General features: G+C 43.7%; 1 long non-coding RNA gene across 1 annotated transcript; it reads right to left on the bottom strand.

Moving 5' to 3' along the window:
- Window positions 1-469: 469 nt before the first annotated feature.
- LOC115099833 lies at window positions 470-9,315 on the bottom strand. Its single transcript, XR_003858894.1, has 3 exons — window positions 9,213-9,315; window positions 8,958-9,074; window positions 470-706 (listed from the first exon to the last, which is right to left on the bottom strand). It is a non-coding gene; the product is annotated as an uncharacterized LOC115099833 (long non-coding RNA).
- Window positions 9,316-15,899: the final 6,584 nt, after the last annotated feature.

The following is a 15,899-nucleotide window of genomic DNA, read 5'->3' as shown; positions in this document are numbered from 1 at the left end:
CATTCAAAACACATTAGAAAGAGTATTTTTTTCACTCAGCGCTCAAACTGTGGAATTTATTGCCACAGGATAAGGTGAAAGCAGTTGGCATTGCAGGGTTTAAAAAGGGTTTGAACAAGTTCCTGGAGGAAAGTCCATAACCCACTATCAGCTGCGTAGTCCTGGGAAAGCCACTGCTTATCCCTGGCTATGGGCAAGGAGGATTGGACCTATTCTTTGGGATTCAGCCGAGTACTTGTGACCCGGATTGGCCAGTGTTGGAGACTGGAAACTGGGCTTGTTGGACTTTTGGTCTGATCCAGTATGGCATGTCTTATATTCAGCTATTTTATCTATTCTCCTTACAAGATATATAGTCATTGGCATTCATTTTGTTGCAGAGAAAAATAACACACACACACACACCACCTGATGATAAAGAACCTTTATGTTATTCTTCCTGTTTAAAGTAGTAATCATATGCTTTCAGCTAAGGAAGATGCCCTGCATTATTTCTACGGGCGGATTTTAGCTGAACACATGGTGTGTGCCATCTTCATGGTTTCATTGTTAAATGGACAGCAGGAATCCAGGACGTCTTTTCCACTGGAGTGCAATTCACTTCACAAATTGGCCGATACCCACCAGGTTAAAATGATCTCATTTTGCAAAGGTCCTGGAGCCTTCCATTGTGAATCCTATCTTCGAAGTGAAAGTGCCTGATTCCCTGCATACAGAAAATATTGGAAAATGGATAAAGAGCTGTTGTAATGAAATGATAATCATTTATTTCTGAACTAAAAACAGGTGAGTGAAAAATACCGTGTGGTGGCAGTGTCATAAGAACATAAGAAAATGCCATACTGGGTCAGACCAAGGGTCCATCAAGCCCAGCATCCTGTTTCCAACAGTGGCCAATCCAGGCCATAAGAACCTGGCAAGTACCCAAAAACTAAATCTATTCCATGTTACCATTGCTAGTAATATAGCAGTGGCTATTTTCTAAGTCAACTCAATTAATAGCAGGTAATGGACTTCTCCTCCAAGAACTTATCCAATCCTTCTTTAAACACAGCTATACTAACTGCACTAACCACATCCTCTGGCAACAAATTCCTGAGTTTGACAGTGTGAAGGCAGAAGACACAGGTTTCTCTGTCGCTAATCCCGCCTGTGGGTATTGTAAGTGGTATCCACCCCTGGGAGTCGTTTCTAAAGCCCCCACGACTTGCTTGCAGGCCAGCAGCAGGTACTTGTTTATTTATTTATTATTTTTATATACCGACATTCATCTCAATATCAGGTACTGTAGGTATTTCTCTATCCCCAGAGGGCTTACAATCTAAGTTTTTGTACCTGAGGCAATGGAGGTTAAAGTGACCTGCCCAAGGTCACAAGGAGCAACAGCGGGACTCAAACCCTGGTCTCCTGGTTCATAGTCCACTGCTCTAACCACTAGGCTATTCCTCCTCCCTATAGGTACTTCTTTTTTGCACCCAATTCCAACCAAGGGTTTTTTGCACCCAATTCCAACCAAGGGTTGTACCCGAGTAAAAACCATTTGAAAAAATGCCTTCCATCTGGTAGTAACGCCTAGCACTTTTATGCTACGTTGTCGCTATCCCCTTTGACTCTGTCTTTCTCTCAGCTGTGTCATGACGATATTACCGATGCTAAACATTCCTAAACTAAGGGAAAGAAAATCCTTATTTTTAAATGAGTGATCCCAAAAGGGGAGCAGCACTGGAGGCAGGCTGGGTTAGCAGAGGCTGATTTAAGGGCGTCTGCTGCATTAATGCAAGAGCATCGGGCTGTGCTCGTACTTTTGTGCTTGTCTTCAATTGCTGGGTTTTCTCTGATTACTAAAGTTATTGCACGTTTAAACTTTTAGACACGGCGCGGGCCGGCCCAGCTGATAAAAGCTGCTCTAAGCCAAGTTCTTTTTTTTTTTCTTTTCATATCTGTGATAGAACAAAGAACATGGTTCATTTCTGGGTCACGAAGAGACCTGGTTTAAAAAAAAAAAAAATTACCAGGGCTGACGCCGAGCTGAATAAAGTATTAACCTGAGTCACCGTCGCCCACTTGGGGAAATGTCATTACCAGCAAAGAAATGTTACTGGCAAACCGCGTCTCCACTTTTAAATAAACACACAGATCTGCAGAATCTTGTATAGTTTTTAGAAAGCCTCAGGGGGTCGAAACCATCCAACGTCAGGCCAGGATGAATTCAGGGGAGGGGTGTCAGATGAACGTTTCAAATGCGATCCTGCGCTTGAAAAATCCATCTTTGCCAGCCTGAATGGTGGTGGATAAGCCATTAGTGGCATTAGGAGTTAACCTGGCTTCAAGCCATGGAATGAATTATCCGCGTCATTAAAATATGCATAAGCCTCACTGTTCCTTCTCAGGCATACTGAATTGCTCTGGTGACATCAATCCGCTGTACAGACTATTTGCAGATGGGCCCAGCACTGCCGGGTGTGCAAACTGAGAAACTGCATGGGGTATGGAGGCGTAGAGAGGGAGACACCCAGCAGGGCCACCGCAGCCACAGATACTGAAGGTGAGGGAGAGGCCCTGGTGGAGCCCATCCCATTGGCGGCCAAAGAAACTCAAGGCAAGAAAAGGGAATGGAAATGTTTCTGTTTTCCCACTGTTGCACTGCATACAGAGTCTGGCTTGCTGTGATTTCCTGTTCAATTTTTATTTGCATTTCTCTGTTTCCCTTCCTTTCCCTCGCCGCTCAGTCACTCATTCACTCCCTTCTCTTCCCTCTGTCACTCACCTTCCCACTTAATTCCCTTCCGTTAGTCACTCACCTCCTTAATTCCACTCACCCTCTTCTGTTTCTCATTCTCACCCCATTCTCATCTTGAGGGGGTATTTGTTTTGGCAGGATCAGAAAATAACATGCTTGCATTATATTTTGAGTGTAGGTGCATTATTTTCCACGAAGATTCTCTCCACGCCGAACGCAGGTACAAAAGTCCACCCCAGCATTTCGCCGAGCCCTTCCCCTATGAAATCCGGCACCAACTTCCCACCCAGGTCAAGTTCTCGCGGCTTGAAGTTGCCCCCTCTAGAGGCGCGTGAGGGCCCCGCGGGGTGCGCAGCTCAAATCAGAGGAACAAGGAGCAGCTCCGCGGTCGCACCAAACAGCCCCGAACTTTTTAACTTCACCCTGGCCAGAGTTTAAGTCGGAAATAAATCATTTTTCAAATACCAAAGAGTACAACAGCCTTCTTGACTGTCTTGCAGTAGTTTTTTGTTGGTTTTTTTGTATCCATGAGAAAACAGGATCCATGGTGCGGTGGAAATTTCCAGGGGCCGGGTAAAGAAAGATCATTTTTCAGCTTCCTTGGGATGGGACAACGCTGTGGACTGAATAGCACTCCAGTGAGTTCCCGCTTTTCGCCGACAGCCGGGAAGGGAAAGGCAATCACAAAAACATTGGGGAAAGAGAGAACTGGAGATTTTAGCTTAGAGCCCCGCCTGGCGCAGAAGCGAATCCTTGCAGGGAACAACTAAAATCACCCTCGTCCCTCCTCGGGATTCCGCAAGCTCCGTCTGGCAGCAATGGCCGCGGAGTAAGGCATTTTCAGAGCCTGCACGTACAAGGCGAGTGCACTCTGCGAGCTCCCGCGTGCTCTTCCGAGTACTCGAAAGCCTCCTTGATATATAAAAAGGAATGGCGGCGGGAGTTAATTGCCCTAATCGTAAATCCCCGACGCACCCCAAACGGGCTCTGAGAGAAGGGAGGCAGAGCGGCCGAGAGGTGGGCGGCTGTGCATGCAGTTGGGGAGATGACGAGGAGCGGAGTTGCAATTATCCGCATGGTAACTCGGCAATTTAATCAATTGTTTAGCAGGACACTGTCGCAAATGGCACAGCGCCGAAAGCACAGTGCCCACGGCTAATGGACAGATTACTAATTGATCAGTTCTCCAGAGGTTTTACCTGCCGTTTTGCTCTCCCTGCAACCTGCTAATCAGCACTTACTTGGTTGACTGCAAATTGTGCAGACAAGTAAATGTCTTCATTCTGTAATTATCTTTCCAGGTTTAAGAAACAAGCGCTCCATTTTTTTAAAAGAATTTCCCTGGTTCTGCAGCCATGAGAAAATAAACTCTTCATACAAAGGTGATGGAAGAAAAACACCATATGGCCTGTCTAGTTTGCCCATCCGTCTGATTCATTTAGCATTATAATTCCCATCACTTCCTTACGGATCCCCTGTATTTATCCCGTGCTTTCCTGCATTCAGATACTGGTTTTGTCTTCACCACCTCAAAATGGGAGGCTGTTCCATGCATCCACTACTCTCTCTATAAAGAAATAATTTCTAAGATTACTCCTGAGCCTACCCCCCCATTCAACCTCATCCCATGACTCCATCTTGAATCTTCTTTCTATTAAAAGAGGCTCACATTCTGTGCATTTGTGTTTCTATCATATCTCGCCTTTCCTCTAGGGTGCACATGCTTAGATTTATTTATTTATTTATTTATTTATTTCAGGTTTTTATATACCGGCATTCGAGATCGCAGTCACATCATGCTGGTTCACATAAAACAGGGGTGCATTGTGAAACATAAACTAAAACAATTGTGCGGAAAAAGCAGTTACATATAACAGGGTATATGTTAAGTCTATCCCCATATGCTTTAGAATGAACACCACTGACCATTTTAGTAGCCCCCTCTGGACCGACTCCATCCTGTTTATATCCTTTTGAAGGCGCGGGCTCCAGAACTGTACACAACATTCCTAGTGAGGTCTCACCGGGGACCTACACAGGGGCAGTATCACCTGCCTTTTTCTGCTGACCATTCCTCTCCCTGTGCAGCCAAGCATCTTTCTGGTTTTTACCATTGCTTTATCCACCTGTTTGGTCACCTTAAGATCATCTGATACAATTATCCCCAGATCCTGCTCTTCCTTTGTGCTTAGAAGAATTTCACCTCCAATACTGTACCTGTCCTTTGGGATTTTGCATCCTAAATGTATTATTCTGCACTTTTTAGTATTAAATTTTAGCTGCCAATCTTCAGACCATTCCTCAAGCTTTACTACATTCCTCCTCATGTTTTCCACTCCTTCCTAGCCGTCCACCCTGTTACAGATATTGGTATCATCAGCAAAAAGACAATCCTTCTGTAATGTCACTCACAAAATTGTTAAAAAGAATGGGTCCAAGAACCGATGCCTGAGGCAGACCACTAGTAACACCCCCCTCCTCAGAGAAAACTCCATTTACCACAATCCTTTGTCGCCTCCCCCTCAGTCAGTCAGTCAGTCAGTCACTCTAGGATCCACACCAATGGCGCACGATTTATTTATAAGTCTTCTGTGCAGAACCGTGACAAAGGCCCTGCTGACATCCAAGTACACTACGTCTAGTGCTCTCCCTTGATCCAACTCTCTGGTCACCCAATCAAAGAAATTGATCAGATTCATCTGACAAGATTTACCCCTGGTAACACCAGGCTGCCTCGGGTCTTGCAATCCATTGGATTCCAAAAATTGCACTATCCTCTGTTTTAGCAGAGATTCCATTAATTTGCTCACCACAGAGGATCAGACTAACTGGCCTGCAGTTCCCAGCCTCCTCCTTACTTCCATTTTTATGAATAGGAACCACATCCACCCCTTTTCCAGTCCTCCAGAACTACTCCAGACTCTAAAGAAGCATTGAAAAGGTCACCAGAGGAGCTGCCGGGAAATCTCCAAGTTCCCTTAGCACCCTCGGATGTGTCCCATTCGGCCCCATCACCTTATCTACTTTAAGTTTAGGCAGCTCCTCACGAACACACTGTTCTGAAAATCGATTTGAGGTTTACCTCACTTCCAATCTTATTTGTGTTTGTTTCTTGTGGGCCTGCACCAGGCCCTTCCACAGTGAACACTGAACAGAAATATTTGTGAAGCAATTTTTCTTAATCTGAATGCTGAAGCGCCATTTAATGTAGAAACTTTGACAGAGAAGTTTTCCGCACAGGGCTCCATCCTGTGATGTGATTTCTGGTTAATTGCCCAGCAGGAACATTTTTGCCCTCCTTCCTGCCTGGAGCGGAGAAACAGCCCGAGCTGCTATTTGGACATTGGATCCCACCCTACCGAGATCCCCACAGAAAAAAAACAACCCAAGGGTAAAGATCCTGAAGATTTACTAACGGTGAGTAAGAGATGATCAATGATTTTGAGGACGACCATTCGGCATCTTCACCCCCTGGAGAGAGAGGATTTTGGCCATCTTTGGAAGGGGTTTCCCGAGCATCTTAGGGTGGCCCTGCCCACTGGGACCACCACTTTGCCTAATCCAGGAGGGTGCGTGGATCCTTTGCCTGATTAAAAGATTCCTGCACAGGTAGAGGATAAAGATTGTAACCAAAGAACGAAAGTCCCTGCTGCTGGATTTATATCTCTTGTGCCAGCATTCACCTAACTTCTGAACGGTAAAGTTTTATTTTGGACACTGACCCAGTGCGTCCTGCATGGTTCTTACCCATAGCACACAGTGAAGAGATTACCCCTCTCCCAGGGAAATTTCAGTAAGGAGGAAGTCACCCCAGCACTGGGCCCTGAAGGGTAACCTTTCCTCCCCAACAGAAAAAGATCCACATCCTGGGGAAAGGGGCACAAAGAAGGACTAGCCAGGGTCCCTGCCCCAAAGAGCTTATAAATTATTTTATGGCCCCACCCATGCAGGACAGGCCCCCGGGGTGTGGGTTACATAGATGACTATTTAATGTTTTATTTACCTTAGGGTTTTCTTCATCCATCCCCCATGATCCTAGTTTAAAGCCCTCCTCAGTAAGTTTGCCATTCTGTGTTGAAAGAGGCTGCGCCCCCCCCTTCTTCGACATATTGATCCCATTATCCAGGGAACCAAAATACTCATGTCAACACCATCTAAGCCACCATTCATTCACCTCCAGAATGCAAGCTTCCCTGCCTGGGCGGATGGAGGAGAATAGCACCTGTGCATCTATTGACTTTACCCTCTCTCCCAGAAACATGAAGTCACTTTTGATATGATACGTACGGTACCTAGCAGTATCATTTGTGCCAACACGTGTGACAGTTTCGCCTGCTGTGCAGCCTCACTGTGCCCTGGTTCTATGTGTTATGACGCCTCCCTACCTGCAGAGGCCCCCAGTGAGCTCTACTCCCAGCTATCCGAGCCACCTCCTCACTGACCACCTGACTCAGCAGTTTCTGCACTACTTAAGCCATTGTCCATATCTATATCCTGTCGCCACTCTATGTCTGAATCCAGCCCCAGCCCCTGCTCAGTATTCCACCGCCCACCAGCTCCATTATCACCAGTCCCCAGTTCCAGCTGGTGCCTGCCTTGTATCGTCCAGCCTCATCCAGCCTGACCAGCTCATCTAGCCTGTCCAGCCTACCTTGCCTTACACCATGATGTTCACCCCAGCCCTACCCCCCCCCCCCACCCTGCCCCCAGAACGCAAGGATTCAACCTGTGGGGGAGGGAGCTGGCTAGGCAGAAGCCAAACCTTAGTGCAGCCTTGCAGTCCTGCCCTGCTCCTGAGGGCGAGTTCCCTGATCCCAGCCAGCAGGACAACATGGATAAGCAGCATCAGGCAGTAGTCAGTAGGCTTGAGGATTATCAGCAATCTCTCCATAATGTCTTCAATAGAATGGCCCGTGTTTTTAATTGCATTTGTATTTATGGTTTTCTTAATCTGAATGCTGAAGTGCCATTTAATGAAATGGTACCCAATTAAAATAAAGAAACATAGAAATGACGGCGGAAGAAGACCAAACGGCCCATCCAGTCTGCCCAGCAAGCTTACGCACTTTTTTTTTTCTCTCATACTTATCTGTTACTCTTGGTTCTTAGTAACCTTTTTTATTCTATTTCCCTTCCACCCTCGCCATTAATGTAGAGAGCAGCGTTGGAACTGCATCTAAGTGAAATAGCTTAATTAGTTAGGGGTATTAACCACTGTAATAAGCAAGCTACACCCATGCTTATCTGTTTATCCAGACTATGTAATTCAGTCCTTGTTGGTTGTTTCCTGAATATAGATCCACATTTCTTCATTCCCCCTTGCCTTGAAGCAGAGAGCTATGCTGGATATGCGTGAAGTGTCAGACTTTCTCCCCTGCCATTGAAGCAGAGAGCTATGCTGGATATGCGTGAAGTGTCAGACTTTCTCCCCTGCCGTTGAAGCAGAGAGCTATGCTTTATATGCATTGAAAGTGAAGTATCAGGCTTATTTGGTTTGGGATAGTAACCGCCGTAACAAGCAAGCTACTCCCTGCTTTTTTGTGAATGCAAATCCTTTTTTGAATGCTTCCTGTCAGTCTCTTTCTGGCAACCACCTAATGCAATGCAAAGACTGGAGAGAAAGAGGCAAGCTTCAAACAGAAATTCAAAAAAAGAAAGAAAAATACCACTCTGCAAACTGTGCTGGCACATACGAGAGTTACCCAACTGGGAAAGACATTCACCATAAAAGGATCATATTTACATTATTCAATGAATGCAGTACACATTATCCAGTATAGAAAATATGAAAAGGGACCCCACACCGTGAAATGGGTCAATAATCAAAGACAAGAGTAAACCTTCCGAGACAGATGTTAACATATCACCAAGAATAATAATGTGATACACTTGTGGGGGAGGACATTTTTCCAGACTATAGCACTGCATCCGTGCCTTTATGATCAGGGAATATCACATTTACTGAGAAATATAAAACATTTGAAATTAACATCATCAAATCCTTCGAAACAAATGCAAAGGGACTTAAGGCATTTTGAGGACAATTTTCAAGGTTTAGGCTCCTAACTAAGCCTGTCATGAAGACCCACGCAGGAGGTGGTAAGAGAGAAAGGCAGGGCCGGGCGTTGGCCACAAGGCTCACCCATGTTAACCTTAGGCTCCCCAAAAACGCAGCTCAGGCTGCAGCCCTGCTCTGCGCCATTTTGATAGTCCTTACCTGGATTGCTTCGAGTGTATCCTGTCTATATTTTTGGGAGGCAGGACCTTCAGAACTAGGCACAACCCTTCGGCTGAATATTCAGAAAACTTCATCCTTAGCTAATTTTGCATTCATCTGCAGAGGTGAGGAAATCAAGAAGAAAGATGAGGAAAGAATGTGACTGCAAAATCTCCAGGCGCATAGTTGGATTGTGTTTGGTGCGTGCCGTCAGAAGACCTCCCAAGCTGAGGTGTTTCTGATGGGAATACTAACCTATTATGACATTTCTTTCTCAGAACAATATAAATAGGACTCTTTTCCACACTAGTCAATCTTCTTACGAAGGCCATGCAATTCTTTTTCTGGTTGCGCACCTAGGGAATTAAAAGCAAAACGTTTGATGTTCAATCAAATTATTATAAGACTATGGCTGAATTAATTCTCAAAGTTTGACCGCTGCTTCAGTTTTGTAAATGAATATTACATTGAACTTTGATACAATGAAGTACCTTTGTTCCATGTTTTACCAAAGCAAGCATGAACAACGTGCTGGTAGCAGTATATCAAAAGCAACCCTAGCCACTTCTTCAGAACTTACTGATTTCCTGCAATTAATTCTGCAAATTGGCTGAATAATGAGTGTTTCCTCAGTGTTTATCTGAATCATTTTCTGCTCCTGATTTCAGTCTGCTTTGAAACTTATTGGAATCAGAGATACAATTATCTATGACACTGATCACCACTACCAGCGAAGGAACAGAAATGCATGGCAGTAATGCCGGGGTAAGAGAGCGGCCGGCGCTCAGCACGCCAGGCCCCGACACCAGCTCCTCCACCGGAACAGAGAGGCACTGGTAGGGCAGGTGTGTGAGGGGCACTCCCTCGCCCCCTCCGGAGAGAGGGGGCGAGGGAGTGCCCATTAATACCATTAAGAGCCACCTCTTACAATGTTATTATATGTAATTATCTGATCTGCATTTTCCTCCTTACTCCAAGTTCTATATTTCCCTGTTACATGTAACTGCTTTTTCTGCACTATTGTTCAAGTTGTTAAGTTTCTTTTAATTTGCACTCCTGTTTCTTGTGAACCAGCATGATGGGACAATCGTCTTGAATGTTGGTATATAAAAAACTTAAATAAATAAATAAATAAATAAAATAGGAAGAAGACACCAGTGCCAGTGAGCCTGTGCCCGACCACCCCACTGCCCGCCCACCACCTAAGGAACAAGCGCATGGCGGCAATGCCGGGGTAAGAGAGCAGCTGGCGCTCAGCACGCCAGGCCCCGACACCAGCTCCTCCACCGGAACAGAGAGGCACTGGTAGGGCAGGTGTGTGAGGGGCACTCCCTCGCCCCCTCGGGAGAGAGGAAGAAGACACCAGTGCCAGTGAGCCTGTGCCCGCCCATCGCCCACCCCACTGCCCGCCCACCACCTAAGGAACAAGCGCATGGCGGCAATGCCATGCGCTTGTAAGAGAGCGGCCAGCGCTCAGCACGCCAGGTTCCTCCACCAGAGTGGAGAGGCACTGATGGGGCGGGCTTGTGAGGGGCGTTCCCTCCCCCCCTCCAGAGAGAGGAAGAAGACACCGGTGCCAGTGAGCCTGTGCCCGCTCACCGCCCACCCCACTGCCCGCCCACCACCTAAGGAACAAGAGCGCAATGGCAACGCCAGAGGCACTTGCGCCGGCAGGCACGCGCACAAAGGAGTGCGAAAAAGGAGCCTGCCCGACGCGAATCCCAAAGTGCTTATTTAATTGCGCTCTGCTCATGCAGCTACGATAATGGAGCAGACACACTTTATTGGACTATATGGAAAACTAAGGAGAATCCCAAGACACAAGCAAAGAAAGAAAGAACGAACAACTGATCTTCCCCATGATAAGTAACAACTCTCCTAAAATCTCATCCTGCCTAACGATTACACTCCTATTACTGAATGTTCAATCTCTGTAAAAAAAAAAAAAAATCCCCACTGATAAATGATCTTTTAGAGGATTTAAATCCAATAATCTTCTGCATTTCTGAAACCTGGCTGATTGACAAAGATAATGTGCTCTGAAATCAAATTGCTCATCCCAACTACGATGTCTTTCACTTCCCCAGACCCAAACCTAAAGGAGGGAGGTCTAATAATAATCAGTAAAAAAGAACATAAACTTATACCTTTTAAAGTAGAGCTTAACCCTCCTACGAGGTGGCAATACTGAAATCACCATAATTAAACATAGGAATGGTGTATTGCCCGCCACTGGAATACTTCAAAAAGACTGCTCACCTCTAATCAAACTATTCACTAAAGTGTTTCCATCACCTGACTCTACCCTAACAGTAGGAGTCTTTAACCTACACGTAGATAGAACACCAAAAACTATAGCATGTCAAATCTTTTTAGAGTCAATGGAAGCAATGGCATGCTCACAGTTTGTAACCAACCATACTCATAAAGCAGGACATATCCTAGACCTAATATTTGCCAATTACAATAATTGTCTTATCAATACTTCCCATAAAATACATAAAATCAATACTTCCCATAAAGAACAAAGTTATTGCACCCCCTGTTATTTGTAAACCGGCATGATATGATTGTATCATGAATGCCGGTATAGAAAAGCTATAAATAAATAAATAAAATATTGCCCTGGTCCGATCACCAACTAATGAAAACAGAAATAACCCTCCTCAACCCAAAGCAAAAAAATATAATCAAACCTTCACTTTCAGAAAAAAAGACAGAAACAGATGTATTTGCAGAATCGATTACAAATAAGCTAATTGATTTTAATCAATCTAATGCTTCTTCAGCTTTTGACTCCTGAGATAAAATCATCAATGAAATAGCTGAATACTTGAGCCTAATCCAAACAAAAATGATCCAAAAAAAAAAAAAAAGAAGCCATGGTACAATGAAGAGCTAAGACGCACTAAGCAGAAACTGAGAAAATCTAAGAAACAATAGCAGAAATGTCCATCTATAGAAACCCTAGGGAAATATAGATCTCTCCTAACAAAATACCGTGAACTAATCAATAAAGTAAAAAAAAAGATTACTATGCCAGATTCACGGGGTATTATTTAATTCCAAATTACTCTTCAAAGTCACTAAACACCTAATCAAAGACCCGTCTTCCTCCATCTTGAGTAACTACCTCTTCTCAGAGAATGCCTGCAATGAATATGCCACTTATATGCTAGATAAAATCAATAGGCTAAAAATACAATTCTCCACCTGCTCACCAACAAAAGAAACAGAAGAAAAACATGGACAGGCTAAATGGACCACATTTGACAGAGTAATTAAACTAAAGTCAAATCATTACTAAAATTAATCCTGCAATCCACCCAGTAGACCCAATTCCAACAAGTTCCTTGAAACTAGTACAGCGCGTAATCACTCCGACAATCGCAACCATAATCAACCATTCACTCTCAGAAGGTTTGATCCCACCTGGGGCAAACAAGCTGTGATAAAACCAATCCTAAACACTAAAACTGGTAAAACTGATGATTGGGACAATTACCGACCAATATCCAACTTGCCTTTTATCTCAAAAGTTCTAGAAAAAGCAGTGTTATCTCAACTGGATAACTACCTAGAAGACAATGATATTCTATATCCAAACCAATTCGGATTCAGAAAAAAAACGCTCAACAGAAACTTTACTCATATCTTTAATGGACCCTCTACTATGGAGGTTTGATGACGATGAAACTTATATTGTGGTGCTAGTAGATTTAACAGCCGCCTTCGACACTGTGGACCATACCCTGCTATGCCATCATTGGAGAAAAAGTTGGAATAGATGGAAATGTTCTCAAATGGTTCTCCTCCTTCCTATCAAATAGAACATTCCAAGTCAAACTGGACAACCACATATCTGACACCTTCCCTATCGATACAGGCATCTCCCAGGGCTCAGCACTCTTGGCAACGCTATTCAACATTTATATGTTTCCTCTGTGTAAATTACTGGCGGAGCTAGGAATCACCTTCTTATCATCTGCTGGTGACATACAGTTCTACATCCCACTCGCCTCATCATTTGAAAATACAGCATCACACTCTCACATGAAGGCAATACAGCAAGAACTATCTCAGCTTAAACTAACACTAAACACAAAAAAAACTGAAATAATCTGGTTAATAGGGATGTGAATCGTTTTTGAACGATTAAAATTATCGTCAGATAATTTTAAAATCATCCAAAATCATTAGAGTGCACGATACAATACAAATGCCCACGATTTATCGTCAGGGGCATTTGTATTGTATCGTTAAATAGGGGGTGGGAAAACCGGCACACCAAAAAAACCCTAACACCCACCCCGAACCTTTAAAACAAACCCCCACCCTCCCGAACCCCCCCAAAATGTTTTAAATGACCTGGGGTCCCGGCACGATGATCCCGGCGTGATGTCCCGCTCTCTGCCCACGGCTGCTGTGAAGAGAAATGGCGCCGGTGGCCCTTTGCCCTTATCATATGACAGGGCAAAGGTAGCGCCGGCGCCATTTTGTTTTTTGTCCCCTGACATCAGGAGCGTAGGAGATCGCTCCCGGACCCCCGCTGGGCCCCCAGGGACTTTTGGCCAGCTTGGGGGAGCCTCCTGACCCCCACAAGACTTGCCAAAAGTCCAACGGGGGTCCGGGAATGACCTCCTAAACTCGAATCGTTTTGCCGTACGGCAAAATGGCGCCGACCGTACGGCATCCGGGTATTGGTGACATCATCGGGAGGAGGAGCCGGGTAGGCTTTTAAAATCTAGCCTACGCCGGTAACAGACGCCGCCAGGACTCTTTCCTAATTTGGGGTCTGACTGCTGAGAGGCCAGTGACATTCCTTTTCCTTGCCTTGGTGAGTCTTGCTGTTGAGCGGTCCGCTGACCGCGTTTACTTCCTGCATCCGGGTATTGGTGACATCATCGGGAGGAGGAGCCAGGTAGGCTTTTAAAATCTAGCCTACGCCGGCGCGTTGCCGCCGGCGCGCGGCTTTGCCTGGCTTAGCCCGGATTTGGACGGAGTTGAACAGAGGCTAACGAATTTTCTGCGGCCACAGAGAACAAGATAAGTTAAGTAGAGTATTATGTTGTTAATTTGAATACACTCTATTTGGTTGAATTGTTGCTGGGAATATTTTAAGTAAAGTAACAATTAATAGCGATGTCTCACCCTAAGAGGAAGGCGAAATTGAGAGAGCTTTCAACAACATCTACTCCAAACAAAATGACACAACCTAGTATTGTTGAGTGTTTTCAAATTGCTTCCACACTTACTCCGGAGGGGGCCGCTAACAGACCAGTTCAGGAGCAAGAAAAGATCTATTTGGCTAACGAGACGTCGTTAACCCCCGGGGCCCCAGAGAAACCAGCTCCTCCTGCTGTGAAATCTGTTGAAGGTCAATGTTTAATTGATAATGTAGGAGATGTTCCGAATATGACTAAAACTTCTGATATAGAAGTACATAGTCAAGAAGATCATAAGGTACAATCTTCATCACTGGCAGTAGGACTTGCTGGAACCTTTGAACATTCAAGAGCAGAGTCACAGCTATCTGGTATTGAGGACATTTCAGTCACTGTTCCTCAAAAATTTTCCATCGAAGAATTAGGGATAATGATGTTGAATTTACAAAAGTCTATTAATAGTTTAACTTTAACAGTGCAGGATGCTCTGAAAAAGAGTACGTATACACAAGAAAAAATTGTAAATTTGGAAAAAAATGTAAATGTTTTTGATCAGAAATTGGGTGATATCCACAAGGTTGAAGTAAATTTGATTAAATCAGTTGAAGAGTATGAAAGAAAATTTGAAATGCTTGAAAACCAAAATAGGAAACTAAATCTCAGGCTATTGAATTTCCCCAAAACTCATTTGGCTACACCACTTGATTTATTTACTAGTTATCTGAAAAATATTTTAAATTATTCAGAAAATTCATTGCCTGTTATCTCTAAGATTTATTATATCCAGCAATTTCAGGAGGGAAAAAATTTGGAAGATAAAGATAATTTAGACCTAACAGATTTTCTAGAGAAATCGTTTGAATCAAAAATTGATACTAGGGCTACATTGTTAGTTCAATTTCTCTCTATCATAGAAAGAGATAATGTTTTGAAAAAGCATTTTAAATATCAGAAAAGTGAATTTTATGGTTACCCCATAAGAATTTTTCCTGACGTGGTACGCACTACGCAGATGAGACGGAAAAAATTTATCGATATGCGAAAAGAAGTCTTGGAAAAAGGTGCACAATTCAATTTAAAGTATCCCTGTAGATGTTTTATCAAACATAGAGAGGCTAGATATGTCTTCAATTTTCCAGAACAGCTTCGAACGTATTTAGATACTCATTCATGATTATTCATGATAAGGTTCAAAGTGCGGGAATATATTTAAAGTGTGGGAGCAACAATGGTGTTAAGTGATTTCACTTTTAATAGTTCCTATATTGTGCTCCATATGTATACTTAACGTTAAATTGTTCTCTAATTTCAAATTCAAATTTCCTGTATAGGATAATATTGTTAATACCTATTAGTATAAGGAAGTAATTCCTTATAATGGATTAGGTGATTGTGAGATTATTCTATTGTTTTTCTTTCTGTTTGTAAAAATTGAAATGCAATTAAAAAGAAAATTAAAAAAAAGAAAATGTCCTTAATAAAGGATGCTCTGAGGAGCAGATTTATGCATTGTGAGTCTTAAAATGACCATGAAATGTTATTAGACTATACTCATGCGACTGTTCTCAGCTGGATGCAATTTAGTGCAGTAAATGAAAAGCTGTTATTTATCGTCTGTGACAAATACATGTTAGTTTACGAACTAAAGCACTGTAAGTCAAACTTCCTTTTCGGCATTAGATTAGTCACTGACACTAATTGTTAGACGCTCCCTTTGTGTGAATGGTGATAATGGAATATCTGCAGCTCCTGTAATGAAAAAGAATCCTAGTTACTG

Source organism: Rhinatrema bivittatum, chromosome 10 (genome assembly GCF_901001135.1).
Source record: "Rhinatrema bivittatum chromosome 10, aRhiBiv1.1, whole genome shotgun sequence".
Taxonomy (NCBI): Eukaryota; Metazoa; Chordata; class Amphibia; order Gymnophiona; family Rhinatrematidae; genus Rhinatrema; species Rhinatrema bivittatum.
Note: the sequence above shows the minus strand (reverse complement) of the source record. Positions and strands in the feature narration are given on the sequence as shown.